The 26,588-nt window shown below is 31.4% G+C and overlaps 3 non-coding genes across 3 annotated transcripts; all 3 read left to right on the forward strand.

The window, feature by feature from the left end:
* The first annotated feature begins 2,328 nt into the window (after window positions 1-2,328).
* Window positions 2,329-2,400, forward strand: Trnaa-ugc (transfer RNA alanine (anticodon UGC)). The gene has a single exon. It is a non-coding gene; the product is annotated as a tRNA-Ala (tRNA).
* An 8,788-nt stretch (window positions 2,401-11,188) lies between these two features.
* Window positions 11,189-11,261, forward strand: Trnaa-agc (transfer RNA alanine (anticodon AGC)). The gene has a single exon. It is a non-coding gene; the product is annotated as a tRNA-Ala (tRNA).
* A 10,590-nt stretch (window positions 11,262-21,851) lies between these two features.
* Window positions 21,852-21,924, forward strand: Trnaa-agc (transfer RNA alanine (anticodon AGC)). The gene has a single exon. It is a non-coding gene; the product is annotated as a tRNA-Ala (tRNA).
* Window positions 21,925-26,588: the final 4,664 nt, after the last annotated feature.

Genomic DNA, 26,588 nt, shown 5'->3' on the forward strand with positions numbered 1-26,588 from the left:
GAGGGTTTTTTGTTTGTTTGTTTGTTTCTCCTTTTTTAAAAAAAAAAGTGAAATTTGTAGATTCTTATCAAATTTTGAACGAAATCCATTCAGTCTATCTGTCTTTCTGTTCGAATGAAAGTGAGCCATGATAATTACAAAACTGAAAAGATCCAGAAGGGTAATATCTGATAAGCAGTTTTAACATATACTCCTATCAAATATCCCATCCAATCTGGCAATGGGGTGACCGTCAGTCCATCTGTATATTCGTTTGCATGCAAACAATGTATCTCAAAAGATGCAACGACTTCTATCATTGAAATTTTATAGTACTACTAAAATTGTAATTTGATACCAGATTTGTTTTTCAAAAAAACAGAGGAAATGTCTCCCTAAAACTTTCTTGCATGCTGTCTAATAAACTTGTTATGTCAGAGAACGTCTTGAATGACATTGACGTACAGTAGTTGCAAAATGTTAACTTTTGGCTTGAATTTAATATTTTTGCTGAATCTATCCTGTCATCCTTGACGAGTTATTTGGCGATTCACCCCTAGCATGCGGTTAACAGTATCCGAAAATCGAATATGTGTTTTAGACACACTTTTTCTCAATCGATTGATGTCAAACTGACCCGTCTCCGTATAGGACATACTCGCTATAATCATCGTCATCTCATCTTCGGTGAAAGGATACCAATGTGTACTACTTGTAATATTGCTTTTAGTATTAAACATATTTTAATCGAATCTCCCGATTTTAATGTTCATCGTCGTAATTTTTCCTACTCGTCTTCTCTTAAATTGCAAGACCTGGTGGGTGAAACATACCATCCAAATATTTTCAAGTTTCTAAAAACCATTGTCTTTTATTCTTGTATTTAGTAATTTTTGACTTTTGTTCATGTTTCACCTTTTATTCTGCTTTATTGTAATGCTTTTATCACATCAATGTTTTATTTAAATTATTAACATAATTGCACATTAATTTCCTGCATTTTCATGTTGATCCCTTTCGCTTTTATATTTTTAATGTGTTGGTTTTATTGTCGGCCTTTTTTCCTTACCATTTACTTGGCGCAGCATAGCCAAACATGACTTTTGCGCCAAAACAAAAAGACCGAAACAACCAACCAATCAACCTCAACCGATTGAAACAAAACTTTGACACAAAGTTGCACTTACAGCCACAAAATCCCATACCAAATTTGATATATTTATGTTTTTGAATTATCGCGTTTACATGTTTCTGAAAGTAGTGACCGACAGACTTTCAACTCCTTGTTGGATTTGGCACAAAATTTGATATGAGCCAATACTATAGATGTCAAATCTGTGTGCCAAATTTTATCCATCTAGCTCTCTTCGTTTTGTAGTTATATTCGAAATGCTGGAAAAACGGATGTCCTCTGAACAGATTTTCTCGAAATTTATTAACAACCTACACATTTGGTGTCAAGACCGTATACCCAATTTTATCCGTCTAGCTCAAAACTATTTGGAGTTATCTTTGCCACAGACAGATAGACGGACATTTGTTTCGAACACAGGGAGGTCTAAAGTGTGAAGATTCGTAAAAATTCCGAGTTCGAAGTTTTTGATGATTATTATACTTTCTCTGTACTACGTATACAAGCAAAGGCTGCCAAAATACATACATGATTTACTTCTTTATGCTATAAAGCGTGAAACTGAGTCAAAAATAAAGTACCTAGTAAAAGTCTAAGCACTCACGACATTATTTGAATACCATTTTTATTTATTTATTTATTTGGCGCGCGCGCCGGTTGTTAGAACGCCGCCTTTATAAGGGAATGCTCAAGTCAGTTTCGAGGAGATCATTCCTTTTGGTTATTAATAGAGGCTTAATGTCACCGTATTCATTACTCATCGACAAGCCCGAGGGGAATCCCATTTGTCCTTTTGGCAGCAATAATCATCTTGATAAGAAATAAATATTATGAGAATATTACCAGCTGTTCATCGCGCAAAACCGAAATGAATGCACAGTGGCTGTGGTTCATGATGTTTGTGGTCGTCAAAATTGCATAATGATCAAAATGCTTTATTACGATTCCAAATCCTTGAATCATAATGGGGTGGATCAGGGAACTGACAGCCAAATGATCACCTGCTCTTCACAGGTTTGATGTCCTTGATTGGATCCAGTGTTTAGAGATATAAAAGTTCCTTTGCGTCGTGGTTTTTTGCATTTTTTGTTTGTTCGGATGTGAGCCACATCTTTATCACACAGTTTGCCTGAGGTAACTTATACATATTACTTAATTCTTATTTGAATTGTTTGCTAGGCATCAAGGAATGATAGTGAAAACTTGGATTATACACAGGGGGTGTAGCTCAGTGGTAGAGTGTTCGTTTTGCATGTGAAAGACCCCGGGTTCGATCCCCGGCGCCTCCAGTGATTTACTTTTATGGGCCGGGATAGCCTGGTTTGTAGAGCGTTAGATTCGTGTCCCTTAGGTTGCGAATTCGAACCCCACCGGCCGAAGATTCCCCACGTGCTTGGTGGCTGACGCGCGTACAAATCTGTCTTGGTAACAAAGTCCTCCATCTCGAAAGTAATACTACTGGGGGTACTGGATTAGGGGTGATCGTTCTCTGATTCAGATCTAAATGACCATCTGTGGATCAGTGAATGAAGTCCGCCCCGTAAAATGGGTTGTGACGTGTGTGTAGTTAAGTCGTTCTCATGGCCCTAGATGACGCTATTATAAAAACAAGAGACGCTCCCCCACCGGCTTAAAATCGTTGTCTTCGTAACAGCGGGCTTGTCCATGGCAAATGCCATAAGAAACAAAACTTGGGTTATTTTGCGTTTTCATTTCGAATTTATTTTTCCGGTACCACAGATTTACTATCAACATATTGCTCACCCGATGATAGCGCAAACTATATCGGGGCATGGAAGATTCCCTGAATACTTCTACAGATTCGGAAGGATGCAAGGCAGTACATGTATATTTGGAGAAATACACTCAGTACAGTACTCTATAACAGAATGTGTCGTACTCAAAGAAATGAGAGGAATACTCATCATGAATGGTAATTTTAATTTTACAATACTCTGGAAGTTTAAAAGTATTAAAAGAAATGATGGAAAAGATTTCCAACCTTTTACCAACAGTTTGAAGATTCTTTGAATTTTAGTTGGCCGTTGTTTTCTTATGCGAAAATTTGGATAGTTCATGACATAACAGGCAATAACAATAATCCCTGTTTATACGGCTTAGTTCTGTGGTGACAGGGTGACTGGCTGTAATTAAAAAAACGTATTCCTCATAATTCGAATTTATTTTGGTAAATTCGAAAACGAATTAAATGTTTTAAGAAAAATGCTTGAATTTCTGAATTCTTCTTCTCTTAGTTAAATACATCTGAACCTTGTATCCGTATTGATTATATGTGAATAATTAAAATCCCAATTTTGTTCGTGGATTTCAGCCCACTTCTATTAAATATCAGTCTTATATACATATATAAGCTTGGTACATGAGCGTCATTGGACAAGACAAAGTGTTGGTATCTGATCAGGTCCTCGTTTAAGAAATGTAGCTCACCTTAGCCATCGTGAATGTTCAAAACGGGATTCAGATTTTAAAACATGATGGAATTAAACTGCGAATGCTTTTTCTAAGACTGAATTTCTCAATGGCGAGAGAATTGCCGTATCGAAATCACTTGAATACAGACGAACATCTATGTAATGAACTTCGAGAATACTGGGGAAAAAATTTCGATGTACAGAAATTTCACTAAACAAAAATACTTATTCCAAAAGTTTTATCATTTTCATGTTGAAAATAATTGTGTGAATTCAGTTTGTTAAGAGTATAAGTCAGCCATCTAACTCTCCGACCAGCCACGAAGGCACACGGATTTAAACCATAAAAACTGAATGATCGGACCGCCGCAACAGCAACATTGGCGGGAACTGTGGTTGAATCCTAAGGGCCATCACCGGCCACGGTACAACCCTCCCCGAAGGAAGCACATCCCGTCATCGATGGGAGGAGTCAGATCCCCCACCTATTAGTGTGCCCTCCAGGGTGGCGAGATCCAACCACCACGCCGGAAGCCTCTCATCCTCATTTCGAGGAACCCCCCGGGGGATTGTTAAGAGTATAAGTAAGTATAGAGAGGAATAAAAATTTAAAAAAAACTGAAGCATCAAAAATTTTTTTTAATTATAGAAATAACAAATTTACAAAGCAATTGATCCGTTATTGTCAAATTTTCGTACTATTTATTTCTAGTCTTTATTTTTTATTCCTCTTATTCAGTCGTAAACTAATTACAAAGTAAGATTACGTCTTATTATTATCCTTTTTTGGTGAGTGACTCGTTCGCCTAGAATATTGCTTGTATTATTTGCAATAAAATTATAATTTAAAGTTCATGATTCATCCAAGTAAATATTTTTAAGCATCCATTTCTGACAGATATCAAAATATTATATCTGTTTTAATCATTGAAAGCATGAATCATCCTAGTACAGTCAAGTTCCATTACATCATAGCATTATTAGAAATATAGCTTTTAAGATAACCCGTCTTCTAATTTCATTTCAATAATAACTTCATTGTAATGTAACTGCGTTAAAAGTTGTATAAAAATTTATTCAGAAGTGGGCACGCGAAAAAGCTAAAATCGCCCTTCATTTTTGATTAGTTAAAATTCGAATGAAAAGTTTTAAAAAAATCTTTCCGAGATGCATTCTGATCCTTTTAACTATATCTGTAAACAAATCTGTATCTCCAAGTCAAACGGTCTGTCCCGCTGAGTGCCAACCCAAATAAACAATATTTTTATTTATTATTAGTAGAGATAGAGATAAAGACCAGTTTTCGGAACTTAGCAAAAACAGTTCATATAATTTGGATTTTTTTGCTTCAAAATTAATCTGACAACAATTCCAGAAAACACTTTTAATTATCTTTCCAAAAGATCTTTGATAAAATTACACTCGCCAATATAATCTACCCCAATCTCTGAGTTATCAAAAGAAAAAAAATGATAAAACAGATTTTTTTCCTTTTATTTTTCTTTTTTCTCCTGCTTCTTTTATTATCTAATTAATTTCTCTTTATCTCACAGAGCTTCTTCTGCCATCTATATCCATTATTTCGGCTCTCAATCGCATACCAGAAACCTTCCCTTTTCGGAAACAAAATACTTCCCAATTAAATTAACACTCGCGTCATAAAAATGGCATTCCTCCGAATTATCCCACGGTTATTTTTGACGACGAAAAGCTTCCACCAACACTCATTAAGCCTACTTCGTGTCACATCGATGCCAATCCACGAAACGAAATACTTTTTTAAAAAAGAAAAAAATGAAAGACAAAAAAAAAAACGCTGCACAATTAACCTGCATAAGTCAGAGGCCCACTCAATGAATGGTACTCTCGGCCCAGCTCCAAGATGGAGGAAAATAATAACCCTATAATAATAATGACATCTCTTTAAAAGGCAGAACCGAGGCACAGCTGCGCGATGAAGACGGTGGGGCTCCCTTTGGGGGGCTACAGGCAGAGCTACCCCGGGCTATGAAGGGGCTGGCCCCGTTTTGATAGAAGGCAGGTCAACATGCAACAACCGCTTTTTTTGATGATCTTGTTGTAGGCGATTTTTTTTCCAGTGCCTCTCTCACTCCCAGCCGTCAACCTGGTTCTACTCAATCGCGAGGTTTCTAAAACAAAGGTAAAATATATATCAAGTCATCCTGGCTGTCGGTGGTAGAGACGCTATTTCCCCATCTAATTGATTTCGAGTTAGATTAATTTATTCCACGTTCTTCTTCTTCTTCCTTTTCTTCATTTTTTAATTGTATTTTATTCCATTGATGAATTCGCGACGAGCGCAGGTGTTATCATCAGGAGTCGAGGTTCGTGCATTTTAGACTCGGGGAGTTTTGTATTTTGTTGACGCATTTCGGCCTGCACGTAAAGTCCTTCGCTCTTGATGTTTGTGTTCATCACTTTGACAGATTCATTCAAGGGTAATGGCATCCCAGAGCGAGATAGATAACTCGACTTTTTTTTTTTTTTTTGTTATTGTTGTTGTTTTTTCCTTTTAGAAAAAAGCGTACGTGCGATTGGCTTCCAAGTAATCAGTTCAATTTACTCTCTCGAGTTTTATTTTCCCTTTTTTTTCTTCTTTTCCTAGAAATGTTTGTTTACTGAATGATTGTGGGAAATGTAGGAAATAGCAAAATAAACAAAAATTCCACAGATTATTATTTTTTTTAATGTTTCACAAGAACTGAAAAAAAAGTCACGATCACATTATTATTAAGTTCTCGGTTGTGCATGAAATAAAGTTACCTTTTTTTGAAAATGGCAAACAGAATTTTATGTAAACAGAATTTTAAATATTAATCTTTAATAAGGAAATAAATGGTGAAGACTAAAAAGCTTTTTATTTTATCTTATGAAACCACATAATAAAAGTATTTTAAGTGGAAAAACCACTTGATAAAATAAAATTCAGACAGAATCTCAACAACAAAAAGAATAATAATAATAGAAAAAGTTGCATATCCAAGAGAGATAAACAACACAAAAAGGTTTTCAGTCAAGAAACCGCCAATGCAACTAAGAAGGCAATATCTTTCGAACAAATCACTAGAAAAAAAATGTAAGAATAATCGAAAAACACGTTGATCGGACATGTTTATTGATTAATCAGAAAAAATGGTGTCACTTTAGAAATTATAAATTTTTGCACTTGGGATGTTATAAAACGTTTAAGGTATATCCGTTGATTCAAAAGTCCGTTAGCATTTCGTTAGAAAATTCAGTAATTTACGGAATAATGTAAGTAGAGGGTAAAAATTGACCACACACGCTTGAAATGATATGGAATTTTATTAACACCAAAAAAGTGCAAAAAACGATCAATAGATGGCCCTTTATATGATAAAAAAAGCTATATTTAGAATAACAATTGATTTTTAGCAAGGAATATATTCTTTTTAAAGCCCGGTTCCAACAACCTGTGCTTATCTCCAGACGTGCACACTTTCCCCTATTTCCTCTCTCTTGTGGTTTTTCCGGCGTTCTTTGATGTCTTTTCAGTTTACCGACGATTTGCGTACAACTCCACAGCCGGGTTGGTCCAACAATGGGTCAGTTGAAACCAAGAGAGGGGAAAGTGTGCCCTGTCTGCAGACGCACAGGTCATCGGAACGCGGCTTAGAAAATACTCAACTTGTCGACCATTATTCTTCAACAATACCTGTAGCTGTGGAACAATGTTGTGAATAGCATTAAACAGCATATCTGTAAGTGTGAAGAGAAATTGTCGTCAGATGTTGTCTTTTAGCCTCCCTAATGAGGTTGGACGATCGAGATAGACTTACTACTTTAGATAACTTCACAATCAACGACATGCAATGGGGGTTCCAAGAATATTCTGAAACAGTACATGTTCCATATGTTATTATTCACTCTCATGCTATTATACTACTACAAATTTATTTTCCCCAAACGCCTTTGATAACCAGTTGGTTCCTTAGGATTATTAATGTTTGCTAAAAATTTCAATTAAACTTCTTGTATGACTTGGTCTTAATGGTTATTTCAGCGAAATATTTTCAAACCATATTTTGATAGACATATATTATTTAAAAAGATTAAATAGCTCAGATTAATTATACTGCCCATTTTCCTGTCTGTATCTTTATGCATCCAATTATATCACAGGAAAGAGCATCAGTATTTAAAACTTTTTCACCACTGCTCTGTTCTGAAGTTACATCTTCATTGTAAGTACAACAAAATGTCAAAAAGTTTTATTAAAAGCAAAACTTGTGCTAAAATCTATTCAAGAAGGGGGAAAAAAACCGATCATCTATAAAGAGGGAAGATAAAGGCAAATGAAATATTAGTAGCAACAATGGAAACGATTTGAGTTTCATTTCAATAATAAAATATACTGTAAAAAAAAAAAAAAATGAAAATAGAAAAAAGCAAAAGTGTGATTTCATTTTTTTTTTTAATTTTAAGATGGCGTAAAAATCGTTTTTGTATTGCAATATTTTCTTTTATAGGTTAAGGTTTAAAAAGTTAATATTTCAATTAATTTTTAATTTGGTAAATTTTTTTTAATTGCTCTCAGATGCACTTTTTTACCCGCCAAATTTATGCATTGTATACAAAATTTGGAAGCTGAAGGTCATGCGAAGGACCTGTAAAATGCAAACACGTTCGTCTTTATTATTAGTAACGATTAAACCAATGTTGGATATTTATTTATCCTGTCACTTAAATCACCATCAAAGTGTTTCTGTTGTTGCCGACCGTTCTGTTTGCGATTCCATATTCTTTTGTGAAAATTATTATTTGTTATTCTTTTGTTTCTATATGCCTGATTCGCTGTTTAAATCTGTTTTTACTTCGTTTGAATATTTTTGAGTCACCCTGTATTTAAAATTTATGATCTTCAGGATAAAATTTCCTTAGTTAAAACTTTTGTTGCTGTTATTTCTTGATTCTTTTCGATTAAGAATTGTTCATTTTTAATTCAGTTATGTAAAAAAATACATTTTTAGATTCATTAATAGTAATTAAATAAATCGTGAGTAACAAATACTTTTCTTAATCAGGCCAAGACACAAAGTTAAAGGAAGTACAGCTCGTAGACTCAGAAGAAAACTTGAATATGATGCATTATTGTCTCTTATTTACTAAGTCTTATTACTATTAATATTTTCTTAGGATCCGAGATATTAACCTACGTTCTTTGAATAGCCTAACTACGAAAAATAAGTAGAATCGTGCAAACCTTAAACAAATGAGGTAGGGGGAAAAACTGAAAAATATTAAGGAACGAAAAGAAAAGAAATAAGGTTAATCACAACCACATGTTTACAGTTGTCGTATGTTGCAAAATTTTCGTATGTGCATTCTTTTTTTTATATATATCACTAACAGTATGCTAATTAGTGCCGGAATCACTTGCTTTTTTTTTTATTAACAATGCTCTTTTCCCAAATTTTTCCATCAATTCTTTCTTTCAATGTTAGAAATACTTTTTTACGTTTCACAGCTGTTATATCATTAGAAAGCAACTAATAAAATCAGAAGCAATCCCATTCATTATTTAAAACATTCGCAACACTAATTTCTAAATAAATGACATCAATATTTGAAGACAAGAAACATAATAGTTAAAGTTAATTAAGACATATTACTCATGTTATTGCTTTGGCAGATGTATTAACAGGGACTGTGTTTCTGTTATTGTAATTGCTTTATAATCGCTCTAGAATCACAGTCATTGAAATCAATACCAGTGATTATCGACAATCTATTATCATTTCAATCTAATGGATATTTAACATTGATTGTTTTCAGTCACATAATAAGTCAATAATTTGACTGTTTGAAAATGCGGTGAGTAATTCTTTAAGGCAGAAATTAATAATAGTTTAAGGCAACAGTTTTATATTACTAAGTCATATCTTGTTATAAGGTAGTTATATTTTCATATCTTAATAATATCTGGCAAAGAAATTGCGTCTGAAGTGTGTTTATAAACTTTTCAGTTTTCTATATGAATTAGGGAAATATTTAATAGAAATTTGAATGAGCAAAGAAGGTAACTTAAATTGACAACAAATCTTTGCTACAAATGATTTCAAAAGACAGAAAGGCTTTTTGCCGTTTTTAGTCAGTATTTCAACACTAACCAGCAGGAGAGGTCTCCCAAAACTTTCTTATTTGACAGAGAAAAACTCAAAAAATATTTAACTGACATTGGAGATATTTGTACCATTTTGTAGGACATTTATTGGGGAAGGTTTTAGTATTTTGAAGTTATATCAAAATGAAAAAAAGGAGCTTTATAATTCCGATTTTAAATATTTTCCTACTACGATTCGAGCATGCGTAAACCAGCAGTAACTGTGCTTAGCACTTACCCACGCATGTGCGAAAATCTCAAACTGCGCATGCGCAAATAGCAAGAGCTGTGGTATGCATATGCGATACATTTCTTTGTTTAAGTCTGATTTTAATCAGCGGTTTAAAACTCATTATGCTCCAAAAAAGTTAACTGATACAGGAGATATTTGTACCATTTTGTAGGGCATTTATTGGAGAATGAACAACTTCATGTGGTACTTTCTAAAGTTACATCCAAACAAACTCTTTTTGTCTTAGCACTAAGAGGAAAGACAGCCAATATAGTTTACAGATAAATATTATGAAGCAAGCTGAATTTTATTTTCATATCAGATTATACAGAGATGATAAGCAAGTGTGGAACAGTGGGAGCAATGACTTATTTGTATATTTTTAAATTTTAGAACAGCTTTTCTAGTTTGATATATTTAAGCCTTTGGGACTTTGAGCTATCATGTTTATGTGTTTTTAAAAATACAGACAGACAAACGGTCAACCCTTTGTCCGATTTGGTTCAAAATTTGATTGGTGTCTATACTATAGATGTTAAATTTGTGTATTGTATTTCATCTACCTATCTCTCTTCGTTTTGAAGTTATTGTCTTAAATTATATTTGAACAGTCGAACAAACAGACTTCATCTGAGCAGATTTTGTTTAAAATTTAACTGAAATCTACAAATTTGGTATAAAGACCGCATACCAAATTTCATCCGTCTAGCTCAAAGCGTTTTTGAGTTATCTTTGTCGCAAAAATGACAGACAGGCATAATACCACAAATGTCTTTTTCGAATTCAGGGTGATCTAAAATGTGAAGATTCTTCAAATCTCGAGTTCGAATTTTTTTACTATTTTTATACCTTCTCTATACTTCACATACAGGAAAATAAATAGATAATTCAGATCCTGTCTGGGCGCATTTAAAAAGATTAACGAAGAGTCATGACTATGCTGTACAAGGTATGCTATAATAAAATTTCAAAAGGCATCCTTCGAATTCTCCTGAATAATTAAATGTAGAAACGGGATTTTCTTTACAGTAAACTAACACTTATTGCTTATAATATCAGTGCTATGAATAAATACGTGAAATATAAATTATACACACCTGAGGAAATTGTTAAGTCAAATCTTGATTGAAAATACAGTAGCTAATAGCTCTCTTGTGTTGTTGACACACCTGCGCCCGAGGTGAGAAAAATCACAACTAGAGAATTTTTCGTTTAAGAAATGGTGTCAATAACTGCTCTTGAATGTATGTTATAGCTTTGAAAGCGAAGGGGGCGTAGCTCAGATGGTAGAGCGCTCGCTTAGCATACGAGAGGCACCGGGATCGATACCCGGCGCCTCCAATTTTAAATTTAAATCAAAATAAATTTTAAGATTTTCAAGTTTTTTTTTTTGCTTTTTTTACAAATATTTTTTTTATTTTTAAAAAAATACTATTGGCTGATAAAATGAATAAGTTAATAAACCAACCGGCATGGTGTTTCTTAAACTTTCTCGCATGCTATTTAATGAAGATGTTATATCCCAGTATGAAATTCTGGATCCTGGGCAAAGACATGAAATCTCCAAACACTCAGATGTTTATTTTTAGAGTCTCACACATGAGAGCTTTGTTCTTCACAGTATAATAATGGAAACCGGTAATCACAGTATAATTGGTAACCGGTAATTAATTATAGGGCTTTGGCGAACAATAAAAAAAATCAATCTTTTGCCTAAATCTAACGTTATTATTGAATATTGTGAGCAATCTTTGGCAAGCGGTTCATGCACAAGTACCAGAAAAACGAATACATATCTCAGACAAATCGAAACCCAAATTTGACACGAAACTACAACTATGGTTAACAAGTTACACATAAAATTTCATTTTTCTAAATCATTAAGTGTCTGTGTTATTGCATTTATATGCATGTGAAAATGCAGACCGACAGATGGTCCATTCCTTGCCAGATTTGGTTCCTAATTTTATACGGTCCTATATTTTAGATGCTTAACCTGAGTACCAAATTTATATCTACCTAGCTCATTACATTTTATAATTATAGTGTTCACTTGTATTCGAACAATCAGACAGATAGACTTCGTTCAAATAAATTCCATCCAAAATATGACAGAAATCTACAAATTTAGTGCAATGATTTTATGCCAAAATTCATCGGTCTAGAGTCTCTTTCATCGGTCTTTGAGTTATTATGTTTCCAGATAAACAGAATGATAAAAATGTATTTTTTTTGAATTAAGAAAATCTGAAACATCGAGTTTGATTTCTTTTTAACCCTTTCTAGGGCCGTGGGAAGTATGCTTCCCACCAAATTTATCAATCTTTGTATGAAATTATGTAGGTTGGCATAAGTTCAAACATTTTTTTTTTAGGCAGACAGAAACTTAGATGCTTCAGTTCTTTATCTCGCACAAAATGACGTGTCTTGATTTATTACTTAATTTTTAATTAACCAAATTAATTAATGAATCAAATTAAATGTATCTAATAAGCTAAATGAATCCCATTTCTTATTATAATTTCAAGCCTAAAAATATTTTAACATAATATGACTAAAAAAAATGGCCCTTTAAAGGGTTAAATGTTACAATACTTTCTGTTTGAGTTTGAGAAAGTAAAAATTTACTTTTAACAAAAGTAAATAAACAAAACAGCTTTGAAGGATTCTTTTTTTTTTATATTTCGTCTCTCATTTTATTGTTACTTTTTATTCATTTACCTATTTGTCATCATCATTTTACGAAGACAGTATCAAAAGTCTCAGGTAGATGAAACAACAACAAAATTGAAGATTAGATATAGCAGACACCGTGAAATAAACTTGCTAAGTAGCCAACCGCATCGCCTCGAATTTTCTTCCTCTTTGCAACATTCGAGTGGTTTGATAAATACTTTAATTTTTTTTTTTAACTCTCAAAAAGTGATTGCAAATTTCTAAATAAAAGATGTCAGATTTCAAAGGAATTTAAACGCACCTGCTACCTGCTATCTTCTAAAACTTTTGGCATTTTGCTTCATTCAAAGCGAGTCTTACCTATTGTCCATCTATTATCATAAATAATGATAAATCTATTTCCATAAATTCTCTCTGTATAAAGCCAGTGGTACTTCAAACTTCCATATACCAATAGATGTTTACTTGACGCAACACATGTTTAACAAAAAAAAAAAAAAAAAAAAAAAAAAAAAGCGGGCGTTTTTTCTTTAAAATTTTCTCGCATAATAACTCTCTAATTAACTTGTCATGCCAGAGAGCGCTTTGTATGATATTAGAGTTCAATAGTTACGAAATATTAATTTTTGGCGTGAATTAGGATTTTTATTGAATCTGCCGTGTCATCCTTGGCGAGTTATTTGGCGATAAATCAATGCTTGCATTAATGGTATCCGAAAATCGAAATTGTGCTTTAGACACGTTCGATTGAAACATAGATTTGACACAAAACTTCACTTGTAATCAGAAAATCCCATAAAAAATTTGATAAAGCTATTTCGTTTTTGAATGATCGCGCTTATTTATTTTTGGAAGTATAGAAAGTTTTCGTTTTGTTGTTATCGTGTTAATTTATATTCGAATACTCGAACGGACGGACTTCTAAAAAGATTTTACTCAAAACTTGATAGAAACCTGAAAATTTGGTGTAAAGACCGCATATCAAATTTCATCCGTCTAGCTCACAGCGTTTTTGTGATATCTTTGTCATAGACAGATGGACGGACATTTTCCAAAAATGTGTTTTTTTGAACTCTTGGAAGTTTAAAACGTGGAGTTGCGTCAAAATCTCGTGTTCGAATTTTTGGACAATTATTATACTTTCTCTACACTACGGTCAATTGTTCAATTTGCACTTTCTCAGCTCTTGATTATTATTCATTTAGCTTTTTTCTGAATATTATATTGTTCAGCATTTATAAAATTATCCAGGACATGTTATGGATATTGTCTTGCTGGGAGGACTATAAGAATAACATAAGAATGTAATTTTTTTAAAAAAAAATTAGGATCAATCTTCTTAGAAACTAAAGTGCTTTCATACGATTTCTCATTTTATTTAAAAGAGCCTGTAATTCGATTTATATGTCTAGAAACAATACTTAAAGAAATAAATGCTTGTTTCACTTCATTGGATCTTTCATCAATGTCGATATTTGTTAACAGAACCAAAAACGAAGTCAAATATTAAAAATACTAAGAAACCGAAAATCCGGAGCAAAATTAGTTTATTAGAAATTAATTAATTAGTTTAAAATATTTTAATTAGAATTTTTAGTAATTTACTTCAGAAGAAAATACATAATTTATAAATGATTTTATTAATTTATTTTTCCTAATTCAATCTGACATGAAATTTCAATCTGATTAACAAAACAGCCACAATAAAAGTTGTTTACTGGCTTTTGAAAGTTGCATTTGGTTGCAAAGTTGTAACTTACTTAATTGACTTGTGAACATATAAAGCATATTCCAATTTAAAATGTGGTGAAATGGCCTTCAGAAATTCAGCATATATTGAATATATCCTGAATGAAATAAAACTTGAAGTAAAAAATGCAAAATGCTTAAAAAATGATTATTTATTTTAGTCACGATAAATTTTTATCATTTCAAATTGATTTAAATCACGTAAAAAACATTTCAAAATTGCTTTTCAAACGAGATTTTATCTGTTATTTAAATAGACAATCCATAAATCATTTAAAGTTCTGATAAAGACAACAGTAAAGACAATTATTACATAATTATTGTTCATAATGGATATTATCAAACGAAAATTATACAGAGGACAAGAATTTATTTATGAATTCATCGGATGCTGAATGTGTAAAAAATGCGTAATGATTCATTTTTGCCATTAATCACTGAAGTCATTAATCTTATTCGCTTCAGTCTAGAATTGAGAGATTACTATTTAAGAACCATTAAACATTATCATTCAGTTTGTCGGTCCAGTTCTTTTGAATGATTAGTTAGTTTTTATACGGGAGATAATTAAATGGAACTTGAATGATTCGAATCTGTAGGAACGGCGGTAAAAATATGATTCATCCAAAAACTTAATTTACAAAAGATGGAGTATAAAATATTACGTTAAAAAAGATGGAGTAAAACTTAAAGTGACATTTTTTTTTTAAGAATGACAGTAAATAATTATTTTAATATATATAATGTATATTATATTAAATGAACTGCAAGTAATTTAAAAAATAAAGTAATAATAATTTAAAAAGAATTTTGTAATTAAAAATATTATATTTTGATTAAATAAATAATTAATTTTAATACATAAATAATATAAAGTAATTTGCACTTCGGATTTTCGAAAAAAAAAAAATGGATTTAAAATTGGCTACAGATAGAAAAAAAAATGGAGATTTCTGTAAAAGATTTATTTTTAATATTTAACAGTTTCATTAATTGAAATATAGCTAATGGATAATCACTGAATAAATTTAATAAATAATGTCCAAAATTAAAATAAAAAATGAAATATTAAAAAAGCAATTTCAATAATTGAGTGATTATAAAAAAGTTGTATCACTTTAAAATCAACAAATGTGCAATAAGAGAGAGCTATTCATATCTAACGTTTTCTTTTTCTTAAAAAGTGAAAATGGTTTTATTACTCTTTTAACTAAAAGCATTACGTAGTAATAAAGTTCTCCAGTAAATGAAAGACTTTAAGAAATTATTCACTTGAGTTCCTTGGAAACAAAAAGGTACGAAGTATTTAACTTTCGAAAATATTTCAGCAATAAAAACAATTTTTAATTTTTACTCCGAACTAACAAAAAAAAAAATCAAATAGCAGACGATATTTTAATATTGCGTAAATTGATAATTTATGAGATGGAAAAAAATTCTATTTACAGAGTTAAAATTAATTTTAAAAAAATTGCAAAATATAATAATAGAGAAAAAATATATAATATAATAATAGAGTATAATAAATTATAATAACAGAGAAAATAATAATTATGGAGTTAGAACGACTTTATTTAATGAATAATTCTCAATTGATTCCCAATCCACTTTTGAAACCAGTGGGAGTTGTCTCTTTGTAATTTTCTCGCATACTCCATAGTAAAAATGTTATTACCTCTCCCGCTCGAGTAAAAAATTCTGAAATTTAGACAAAATCGTGAGCTTTACCAGTATTTTTTCATTTTCAGATTTTTTTTTCAGAATCTTGCACATGCTTATTTTGTGCTTCGGAAAAAATGAAACATGCATATGTGCATTTTGTGTGCCTTTTGGCGACAGATAGAAACCAAAATTTGGCATAGAATTACAATTTTAGTAACAAGACTATGTATCGAATTTTATTTATCTAAATCTTGCGTTTTTTTTCGCTGTAGCATACATGCGGAAATACAGATGGGAGACGGTCAAACTTTTAACAGATTTAATTCAAACCTTCATTGGGATCTACACTTTTATGCTAAAACACGTGAATCAAATTATATCCATCTAGGTCATTCCTTTTTTTGTAGTTATTGTGTTCATTTGCACATGGATAGGCAGACTTTTTCTTAATGAATTTCATTCAAAAATTTATACATATTCGATATACAAGTATACAAATTCGATCTAAAATCCATTTACCAATTTTCATCTGTCCAATTCTAAGTGGTTTTAAGCTATCATATTTAGAGACGCATGCATAATTCTTTAAATGAAATTCTCGAACTCAAGAAGGGTTCTAAAACGTGAAAATTCACCAAAATCTCGAGTTCAAATATTTTGACAATTTCAATATTACAAAGAAAAGTATTTTTAGTAGTATTATTAAAGTATTTTATTATTAAAAGTATTTAAAAAGTATTTACAATATCAAGTATACAAAGAAAAGTATTTTTCTTTGTATACTTCGTATGAGAGAAAGTAAAAAAAAAATAGTTTAAACTAGAATTTTAAATAACAATTTTTAAATATCAGGGATCGACGCTCTATACATTACAATTCTCTAAATAAAACTAAAAATCCTTAATTTTATTTGGAGCCTAAAGATACGCAGGAATAATTGTGTGGTTATACAAGAGAAATATAGAATTCTACGTGCTGTAGAGTTACCAATGGCTATGGTATCATTCGAGTACATTTTTATGTTTTTGCTACTGCTCTTTTTTAGCAAAATTTAATGATTGATACATAATGTTTTCCCTTCAATTTTTTTAGCACTTACGCATTTTATGTTTAGTTTCATAATGCAGAGAAGAGAATCAAAGATTATGGATATCTTCCTTTTGAATATAGAGAATAGAATAGGGGATTATAGATATCTTCCTTTTGAAAATAGAGAAGATGATCACGGATTATGGATATCTTTCTTTTGAATATAGAGAAGAGAATCGAAGCTTATGCATATCTTCCTTTTGAACATAGAGAAGAAAATCTAGGATTATAGATATCTTCCATTTGAATATAGAGAAGAGAATCCAGGATTATGGATATCTTCCTTTTGAATATAGAATCAAGGATTAGGGATATCTTCCTTTTGAATATAGATTCAAGGATTAGAGATATCTTCCTTTTGAATATAGATTGAAGGATTAGGGATATCTTCCTTTTGAATACAGAGACGAGAATCAAGGGTTAGACATATCTTCTTTTGAATGATTAGATCTGAAAACAGTTAACGTTTCGACATGTCAAATTTCATTTAGGCTTGTTTGAGCTACAGGTTCATATATACATAAACTGTCAATACATCTTTCCTTGTGAATGTGAATGCAATGACAAAAATGCAATTATTTCGATAAATGAAATCTCGTATGGAGTCAGAATATTATTTATTAATTAATCAGTATTGTTAAATCGTTTTTCCCTTGTGTTGATATCATAAACCGGTTCTTTAACCAGTCAAAAGAATAGCAGAAATATTGAATGATGCTCCAACTGCATAGGTTGAGTCCTAAAGGCCACGATACAGCAACTTTTGCAGAAGGAACGTCTCATTGGGGGGAGGGGGGGGCAACTGATCCCACACCTTTTCTGTACCACCATTCCCTTGGAGTATACAAATACTGTATGACATTGATTAATACTCGCAGTATTGTATAACATTGTGGAATATTGATTAATATCATATAATATAGCACAACATTATAAAAATATTGTATAACCTGGTTCCCAGATGGTTCTCATCCCCATTTCTGAGGTGCCTTCCTTTGAATGGTAGTTGGTCATTCCTGTATGAACACCCTTTCGCTCTCTGATTGCAGTAATTCATTTAAATATATGCACATAGGTCACGTGATTATCAATGCCATTTCAAAAGAAAAAGACTTCATCACAGCAAAAGAATTTGTGTCTTTACTTTCTAGATAATGCATTAAAATCCACCATTACTTCATAATAAATTAATTGATAACACATTTGTTATAATAAACTTCAAACTGAGCATCAACGCCAGCAAAAGTTTGAAGCAATAAATTGACTATTCAGTTAATGAATATCAAATATAGAAATATCTCAGGCCGACTGGATTTCAAACTTCCAAGAAAGTCGCCGTCATTTTTTCTTCTATCTAAAAAAGAACAGCAATTAATTTAATGTCAACACTGAAATTTCCCATGATATTTTTCATTTAATAAAACCCATAAATATGAAATAATGCGTTTGGCGCAATTAGAGAAGTAGCCATGAATGTGTCTTCGAACACTTCAAGGCTGATTCCAACTAAGTGGGTGAAGAAAGCTGACAACCAATTAAATGAAATAATTTAGATGTCTGGATTTGTTAAATTGTAGTTACCATTTGACAAAGTTGCAACCGAATTGGATAGCTTCCAAGCGTCGTTTTTATCTCCAAAATTATCTTTCATTTAATCGACAGCATTCATTCCTTATTCTAGAAAATTATGTCGTAAAGTAAAGAGATAAAAAATAACTTATCATATATTAGTCACCTTTGGCATCCAGTTGCTTCACTTGGAATATTGGTTATATTTCATTTCAATTAAATAGTTTAGATATAACTTCATGTCCGTGATTTCCTCGAGTTATCGGATATTAAAGTCGTCTTATTGTAATAGTCTTTCATAGGTTCTATTCATTCTGTACATGGATGTTACCAGGACATTAAAATACTATTAAAAACGTTAATGTGCGCTTCAATTTTTTTCTAAATTTTGTGGTTTTATAACTCCACTTTTTAATTCGTCTTGTAAAATACGTATATTTATACGTATTTTACGTAAATACGTATTCAAGATTCCTTCTTGAATTTTTGATTATGAAAGAAAGTTAAGCTTTTAAATATTTGACCAAACAATGATAACGAATTGAATTTTAGAGCAACATTGTAATTTAATGTAGGGAATTAGGGTAAAAAATATTTTGTTCCAGAGTGAACATTCCCACTCTTCAAAGTATATGTGCGTGCGTGCGTGCTTGCGTGCGTGCTTGCGTGCGTGTGTGCGTGCGTGCGTGCGTGTGTGTGTGTGTGTGTGTGTGTGCGTGTGCGTGTGTGTGTAATCATATAGATATTTTTAAAAAATTCAAATCTAAAAAGAAGTCCAAAAATAAAAATAAGAGAAATGGCAATTTTGAAATTAAAAAAAATAATGATTGAATTTTCATATTCAGCAGTTTTATAATTTACAATGCATAATTAATAACTATATAATAAGTAATTTTAACAAATAAAATAAATAGTATATGAATTATGTAATTTTGATAAACGGATAATTCACAATACTTTAAATATAGTAATTGAATTATAAAACTTCATAATAAAAACTAATAAATTGTTCACAACCACTGTGCATTTAATTGCAAGTGCTCACGCGTGACTAAAATTGATTGTTAAATGAATTGAATTGACTTCAACTGTATTTTAATTCTAATAACGGGAAATATCTTAAATCAGCGGTGTGTGATTCACAGCAAATATTTAGTCCCCAGAGAAATTTTTTTAACTCATGTCAAATAAAAGTTTTACTTCGAACAACAAGCTTTTTTAAAACAATATTTTATCAACGATGTAATTTTTTTTATATCGTTTCTTCATTTTAACGAAAAAATTCTTCAAAATCCAAAGATCGATTCAATGTGAGTGCCTATACAGGGACTATTCAAGATCTTCTAAGACCTAAAGTTTTTCTGATCGTGCCACCACCCTACGCCACTGCTCTTAATCATACTCTTGTGATGACAAGATAAAATGAAAAAAATTTAATAACAACTGAACGAACTTCACTTTTTCCTTTGTTATTAGTCACTCTTCCTTTAAAAGTTGCAACATCATTGTGAAATGCATAAGATAAATCGAATCAAACAGTTAAAGGAAGTCTGGTTTTTAAATGCTGAAAGTTGGCGAATTTGCTGTCTGGTTGAGTAACAGTAAATCCCATCCTTCAGAGTGAAAGAAACTCGAACCAAACAAGTGAAGGATTTGATCAACTCCCCGCTCGGAAAATGATGCATCGCTGTCTTTTGTTGGACTGGATTAGCCATTTGATCGCTCCGCAAAGGGGAGGAGATTGAGCGATCCTCCCTTCAAAAATGTCTTGAGACCTTTTTGTGACCATAAGCTTCTGATGGCTGGATTAGAGTCCAATGAATAAACTCGGGTATTTCTTTGGAATGAAAGAAGATCCGCTTAGAAAAGAAAATGTTCTTTTAAACTTTCCGCGATCCCTTTTTCCTTGCGAACTATTCCTCAATCCTATATGAGCCTAGAAATATTTTACTGGACGCAAAGTGTTATACGGAAAAAAAAAAAGTAAATCCTTAAAGGATCTAATAAGAAAGAAATTAAATTTGAAATTAACATTTTGTCCCAGTTTTTATTCCTGAATGCATTTTCCGATGGCTCAAGCCACCGTTAAGCTCGGGAAAATAATTTGATATTTTTATAACCCAATCACCACTCGCAAGATTATTTTTAAAAAAATTTAATCTTCATCTCTTTTTCTGAAAATTGAACTTACAATAACACCATGTGAAACCGTCGAATAACACTTTTAGAATTAGATTTATTTTTTCGTCCATAAATGCAGATTAATTAAAAAGTACTAATAGGCATTTTCTGACAACTCTGTTTTTTTTCTTCTTTTTTTTTTTAAGATAAAGTTGAATTTTCCGAAAAATAATATAGATATTCAAACTAAAATCTTTGCCAGGTGCTTCGTTCTGTGTAACGCGTGTTTAAATAAAATTCCAAAAATTTCGCTCAAATTAAAAAAAAAAGTAATCAAAAGAACTTTTCACGCTTTCTTTAAAATTTACTTCTGTTAATCAGTTATTTTAACATTCTGCAGTTCATTTTATAGATCTTATTAATACTATATCGTTTCTACTTAAATTTCTCGTCTCAGATTAATAGCATTTTATTTAAATGCAAAAATAAAATTAATTTAAATTTTCCTCCCACCCCCTGCCTTCCCATACCTGAAAGCAAACATGCAGATCTGTTTTAGATAGGGAAACTCAGCAACATAAAGCACTAAAATTGCTATTTTCAAGCAAATCCTATCTTCAAATGGCTTGGAAAGACAGAAAAGAATTCTGCTGTCTCTCAATCAATGTCTAGACACTAAAAGAATATTTAAGATCTAGTTTAAATGTATTCTAATGATTTGATGGTGTGAAAGTTGCATCAGGCGTGTCATTGTAGTGTTTTACAATGCATCATTCCATTTTTTTTTATAAATAATTAAATATAGAAATGGGATCACCTTTACGTTAAATTAACACTTATTGTTCCTAATGTTAGCATAATGAACAAATAAATAAAATATAAAATATATGCATCTGAGGAAACTTTTAAGACGAATGTTAATTGAAACTGCAGCAGCTGATCATTCGCTTGTGTTGTTGACACACCTGCGCCCGAGATGAGGAAAAGTAACAACTAGAAACTGTTTCGTTTACGAAATGGTGTCAATAACTACTCTTGAATACATGTTATAGACTTGGAAGCGAAGGGGGCGTATCTCAGATGGTAGAGCGCTCGCTTAGCATGCGAGAGGTACCGGGATCGATACCCGGCGCCTCCAATTTTGAATTTAAGTCAAAATAAATTTTAGATTTTCAAGCATTTTTTTTCGTGTTTTCTTACAAATGTTTCTAATAATTATTGGCTGATAAAATGAACCAGCCGGCGTAATTTCTCTTAAAATTTTTCGCATGCTATTTAATGAAGATTTTATCTGTGGAACTTGGGCACAGATATGACAGCTCTAAGCACTCAGATGTTTATTTTGAAAGTCTCACATATGAGAGTTGCGTTCTTGACAGCATAATAACGGAAACCAGTAATTGCGTTTTAGATGAATAGTATTAGCATACAATCTATAAAAAAATATCGATGTTTGTTTAAATATAGCGTTATTACTGAATACAGTGAATGATCTTTGGCGATTTTTGGCGATTATTCGTTGGCAAGCGGTTCATGCGCAAGTATCAGGAAATCAAATATATATTTCAGATGCCCTATTTTTGACACATAAATATACTTGACTTGAAACTACAACTGTAATCACTAAATTGCATATAAAATTTAATTTATCTGAATCATTTAATTTTTAGTTATTACAATTATATGCGTGTGGAAATCACAACTATTAGGGTATGTTCCTTTTACAAATGGTGTCAATAACGACTCTTGAATGCAATAATTACTCATCGAAGGCGAAGGGGCATTGCTCAGAAAGTAGAATTCTCACTTAGGAACCGGGTTCGATGCCCGGCGCCTCCAATTTTAAATTTGTCAAAATAAATTTTAAGATTTTCCGAAAAAATATGCAACTTCTGACCAATGTTTTCAAATTGTCAAAAAATACAACTGGCTGATAATAATAAAAAAAATTTTTGGTAGCTAAAAATTGATCTTTAACAATAAATAAATAAATCAGTTTTGAAAAATATTGTTTGCCTTTTATCTCAACTACCATTTATCTTTTATCCTGCTAATGCCCATTTACCAACTTCCTTTTATGTGAAGTTGTGTTCAAATATCTCAGAAAGATCCAGTTGCTGCAAATATAGATATAAAATATTTTATATAAGCAAATTCCATGAAATAAATTCATGTACTCCGAATAGCCGATCGCATCTTCTCGGGTTTTTTTCTTGCCACTTTCTAATTGTTTGATCTAATTGTCTTTCTAAGACATATTCAGGAGAATATGAGTACAAAATTTGGTTGTGATGTAGCTTATAATTTTCACACGGCTAGTGCCTAAACACCTTTTTCTTAATTGGCTTTATGTTAGGCTATTCAAAACCAATTAATAAAATAAATTAAAATTGAAATGGATTTTTTGGTTTACTTCTAATAATTTTTTTAAGATCTTTTTCAAGTAGTCCCCTTTGGAGATTAACTGGTTCGCCGGGAATATTAATTGCATCTAATTTCAATTAAATGGTTTAGGCATTATTGTACGTCAATGGTTCCGTTTAATAGTCACACATTAAGGTCGAATTGTTTTAATTGTCTTACATATGCTCTGCTCATTGTGAATACCAACTTTTCTATTAGAGATCAGTCCCATGACGTTGTAGTTCTATTAAAAAATTAAATATACGATTCATTTATTAAATTTCGTAATATTGCAACTTCACTTTTTTTCTTCTTGTAAATTATACAGATATTAAACAGAATTTTTCTCCTTTGGTTTTCAACAATGGAAGAAAAGCATGCGAATTTATATTTAAAGAAATAATGAAAATGATTCGAATTTCAGGGGCAACAATGTAATCTACAATTGATAATTGCTAAAAAAAATATTAAAATTTTTTTTCCAAAGTTAAAGAAAAATTTGAACAAGAACTATTAAACAAGTATCATTCAAAAGACTTTTTTTTTTTTAAATTTTGAAATAATGTAAAATTTATTTTTGTGCAATAATATTTATGGAAATTATCGTGGAAAAATGTCAAAATTGGACTTAATTTTTAATTAATTAAAATTAAAAAAACCCGCTTCGAGGTGCCCTTGCCAGTTTTCAAGTATATATACAGTCAAACCAGGTTTTGTGCTGTAGATAGGGATTGCATAAAAGAAATCCCTCAAAAAAATATTTCAGAACTTTATAAACAGCTATAATAAATAATTGCTATAACTTATTAAAGAAAAAAATTTTATGCGGTGCATGGGAACTGCATATCGCATAAAAAAGGACCGCACTGAAACAGGTTTGACTGTATGTACCAAATTTGTAAGTCATGAACAGATGAATAAATGCGTCCAAACAGCCCTACAGTTCTTATTAAAACAGGATATTATTACAACTAAACTAAACTAAAGTCTCGTTTAAACTTAGACTAAGTTCTAAACTAAACGTATTATCTTTCATAGAAAGATACTCATAAAAAAACTCGTACTCATTAAAAAATGTTATACTCACTAAAAACTTTCATATTCTCTAATAAAGGTGTTATTCCAGAGAACGTCTCGCAGGGCATTGGCGTGCAATAGTTACAAAATATTAACCTTTGGCTTGAATTTAGTATTTTTACTGAATCTATCGTGTCATCCTTGGCGAGTTATTTGGCGATTAATTCCAGACACACGGTTAATAGTATTCGAAAATTGAATATGTTTTTTAAATGGGTTTTTTCCAAGCGATTGAAACTGAAATTTGACACAGAACTATAATAGTAGTCACAAAATCCCATACCAAATTTAATATATTTAAATCCTTATATCTTAAAATTATTCCATTTATTTATTTCTGAAAGTACAGATCGACAGACAGTTAGTTAACCCTTTTTGGATTTATACCAAAATTTGAAAAGCGTCTAGACTATAGATGTTATTCTGCGTATCGCATTTTATCTATCTATCTCTCTTCGTTTTGTAGTAATCGTCTTAAATTATATTTGAAAAGCCGGACAGACAGACTTCCTCTGAGCGGATTTTACTGAAAATTTGATTGAATTTTACAAATTTGGTGTCAAGACCGTATACCAAATTTCATATGTCTAGATCGAAATGTTTTTGAATTATTTTTGTCACAGACGGATGGACGGGCATACTGATATTTTCCAAAAATGTGTTTTTCGGGTGAGATATAAAACGTGAAAATACGTCAAAATCTCTAGTTCTAATTTTTTTGACGATTATTATACTTTCTCTAAACTACGTATACGAGAAAGTAAAAAAGCTGCCAATACATATATTTAGCCTCCAAAAATTCATTGAATTTTTGTATTGTACATGAAAATCCATGTCACGACCTTATAACTATCTTTCTTATTCACGATTCGTTGAAATAGCAAAGAAATGGAAAGACAATTTATAAAAGTAAAAGCAACTCTGAGGAATAAGTTTAAGGATCATCAACTTAGATCATGAAATTCGCATAAAAGCTAGTATAGTTTAGTCATCATCTTCGTATAATTCATGTAAAATATGCGGATGAGTTCATAATGATAGTTAATTTAATTCACTCATTATCAAGATTTTATCACAATTCTTATCGTGTAAAGTATTAGTAATAAAGTCGCACAATTAAACTGTTATCTTCATATGTTATCAAGTTTACGAGTTATATGAGTTTATAATAATTGAATTATACGAACTTGATACGATTGATTGAATTATACGGTTGAATTATAATTCAATCATTATAAACTCATATAACTCGTACGTAATGAATAATTATTTTCGCTCTGGCAAGCATCCGGATTCCAAATCCTGAATCACCATGATAATAACAAGAGTACTAGGATCAATGACAAAACGGGCATCATTGGCCCATCTACTACTCTTTCAATACGAGGTACGTTCCGACATCGGCAGTCCAACCTAATCAATTACATCACATTTCTGTAATTTACTTATCTGGCAAATTCTCTTCCATGTCTCTTCATGTTCCCTACCTCGGAGAACGCATAATTAGCATAATGAGTTTCATATAAAGTTCATATAATTCAATCATTATCATATTTACTTAATACTTTGTATACTTTAATCATATGAAGACCAAATAGCGATAATTATAATTCAACCATCAAATTCGTGCATATTAACCACTATAATGGATCGTATTAAATCAATCGTCGTTAAGTTCAAACATCAATTCATAGAATTCAATCATTTTCTACTTCAGACAACAAAGACTCGCAAAAAAAAGCGGGGATTTTGAATCAGTTCCGTAACAACAGATTTCTACATGATGGAACGTAAAGGTGTGCTTTTAGTTCGAAATCTTAATGCAAAATCAATCTTCTGTAGGATCTCACTTGTCTGTTTCTTTTTTAATTTTAATTTAAAAATGAGAACAGAAAGACGCTTTAGTTTTAAAATAAACAAATAATAATTTAGAAGTTGACAAGAGCAAGCAACAGCCGTAAAATGAAAACACGGTGTTAGGTGTGATGGTTAATTTAGTTAATAATTACGTGTCGAGTTAATGAATAATCGCATTTTAAGTCTTGCTGAATAAAACATGAACCATTCACTGCAAAAACGGATTGATCCATGTAGAGAGAGATCCTTTCTCTTTTCTTCGTCCAGTTTTGTAAACATCCACATATTCGTTATTCGAATTTTGTTGTGACGCAGAATGTTAAGAAGCTTTTCATTCGTCATATCTTATCTCATGATTTGCTGTTATTCAAACACCAGTAGGTATTTTTACTTTTACAGGTACTTTGAATGAATAGAAATTAGCTTCGAAGTCCTCATTATTTTTAGGAGATTTATACAAATATA

Source organism: Argiope bruennichi, chromosome 10 (genome assembly GCF_947563725.1).
Source record: "Argiope bruennichi chromosome 10, qqArgBrue1.1, whole genome shotgun sequence".
NCBI lineage: Eukaryota > Metazoa > Arthropoda > Arachnida > Araneae > Araneidae > Argiope > Argiope bruennichi.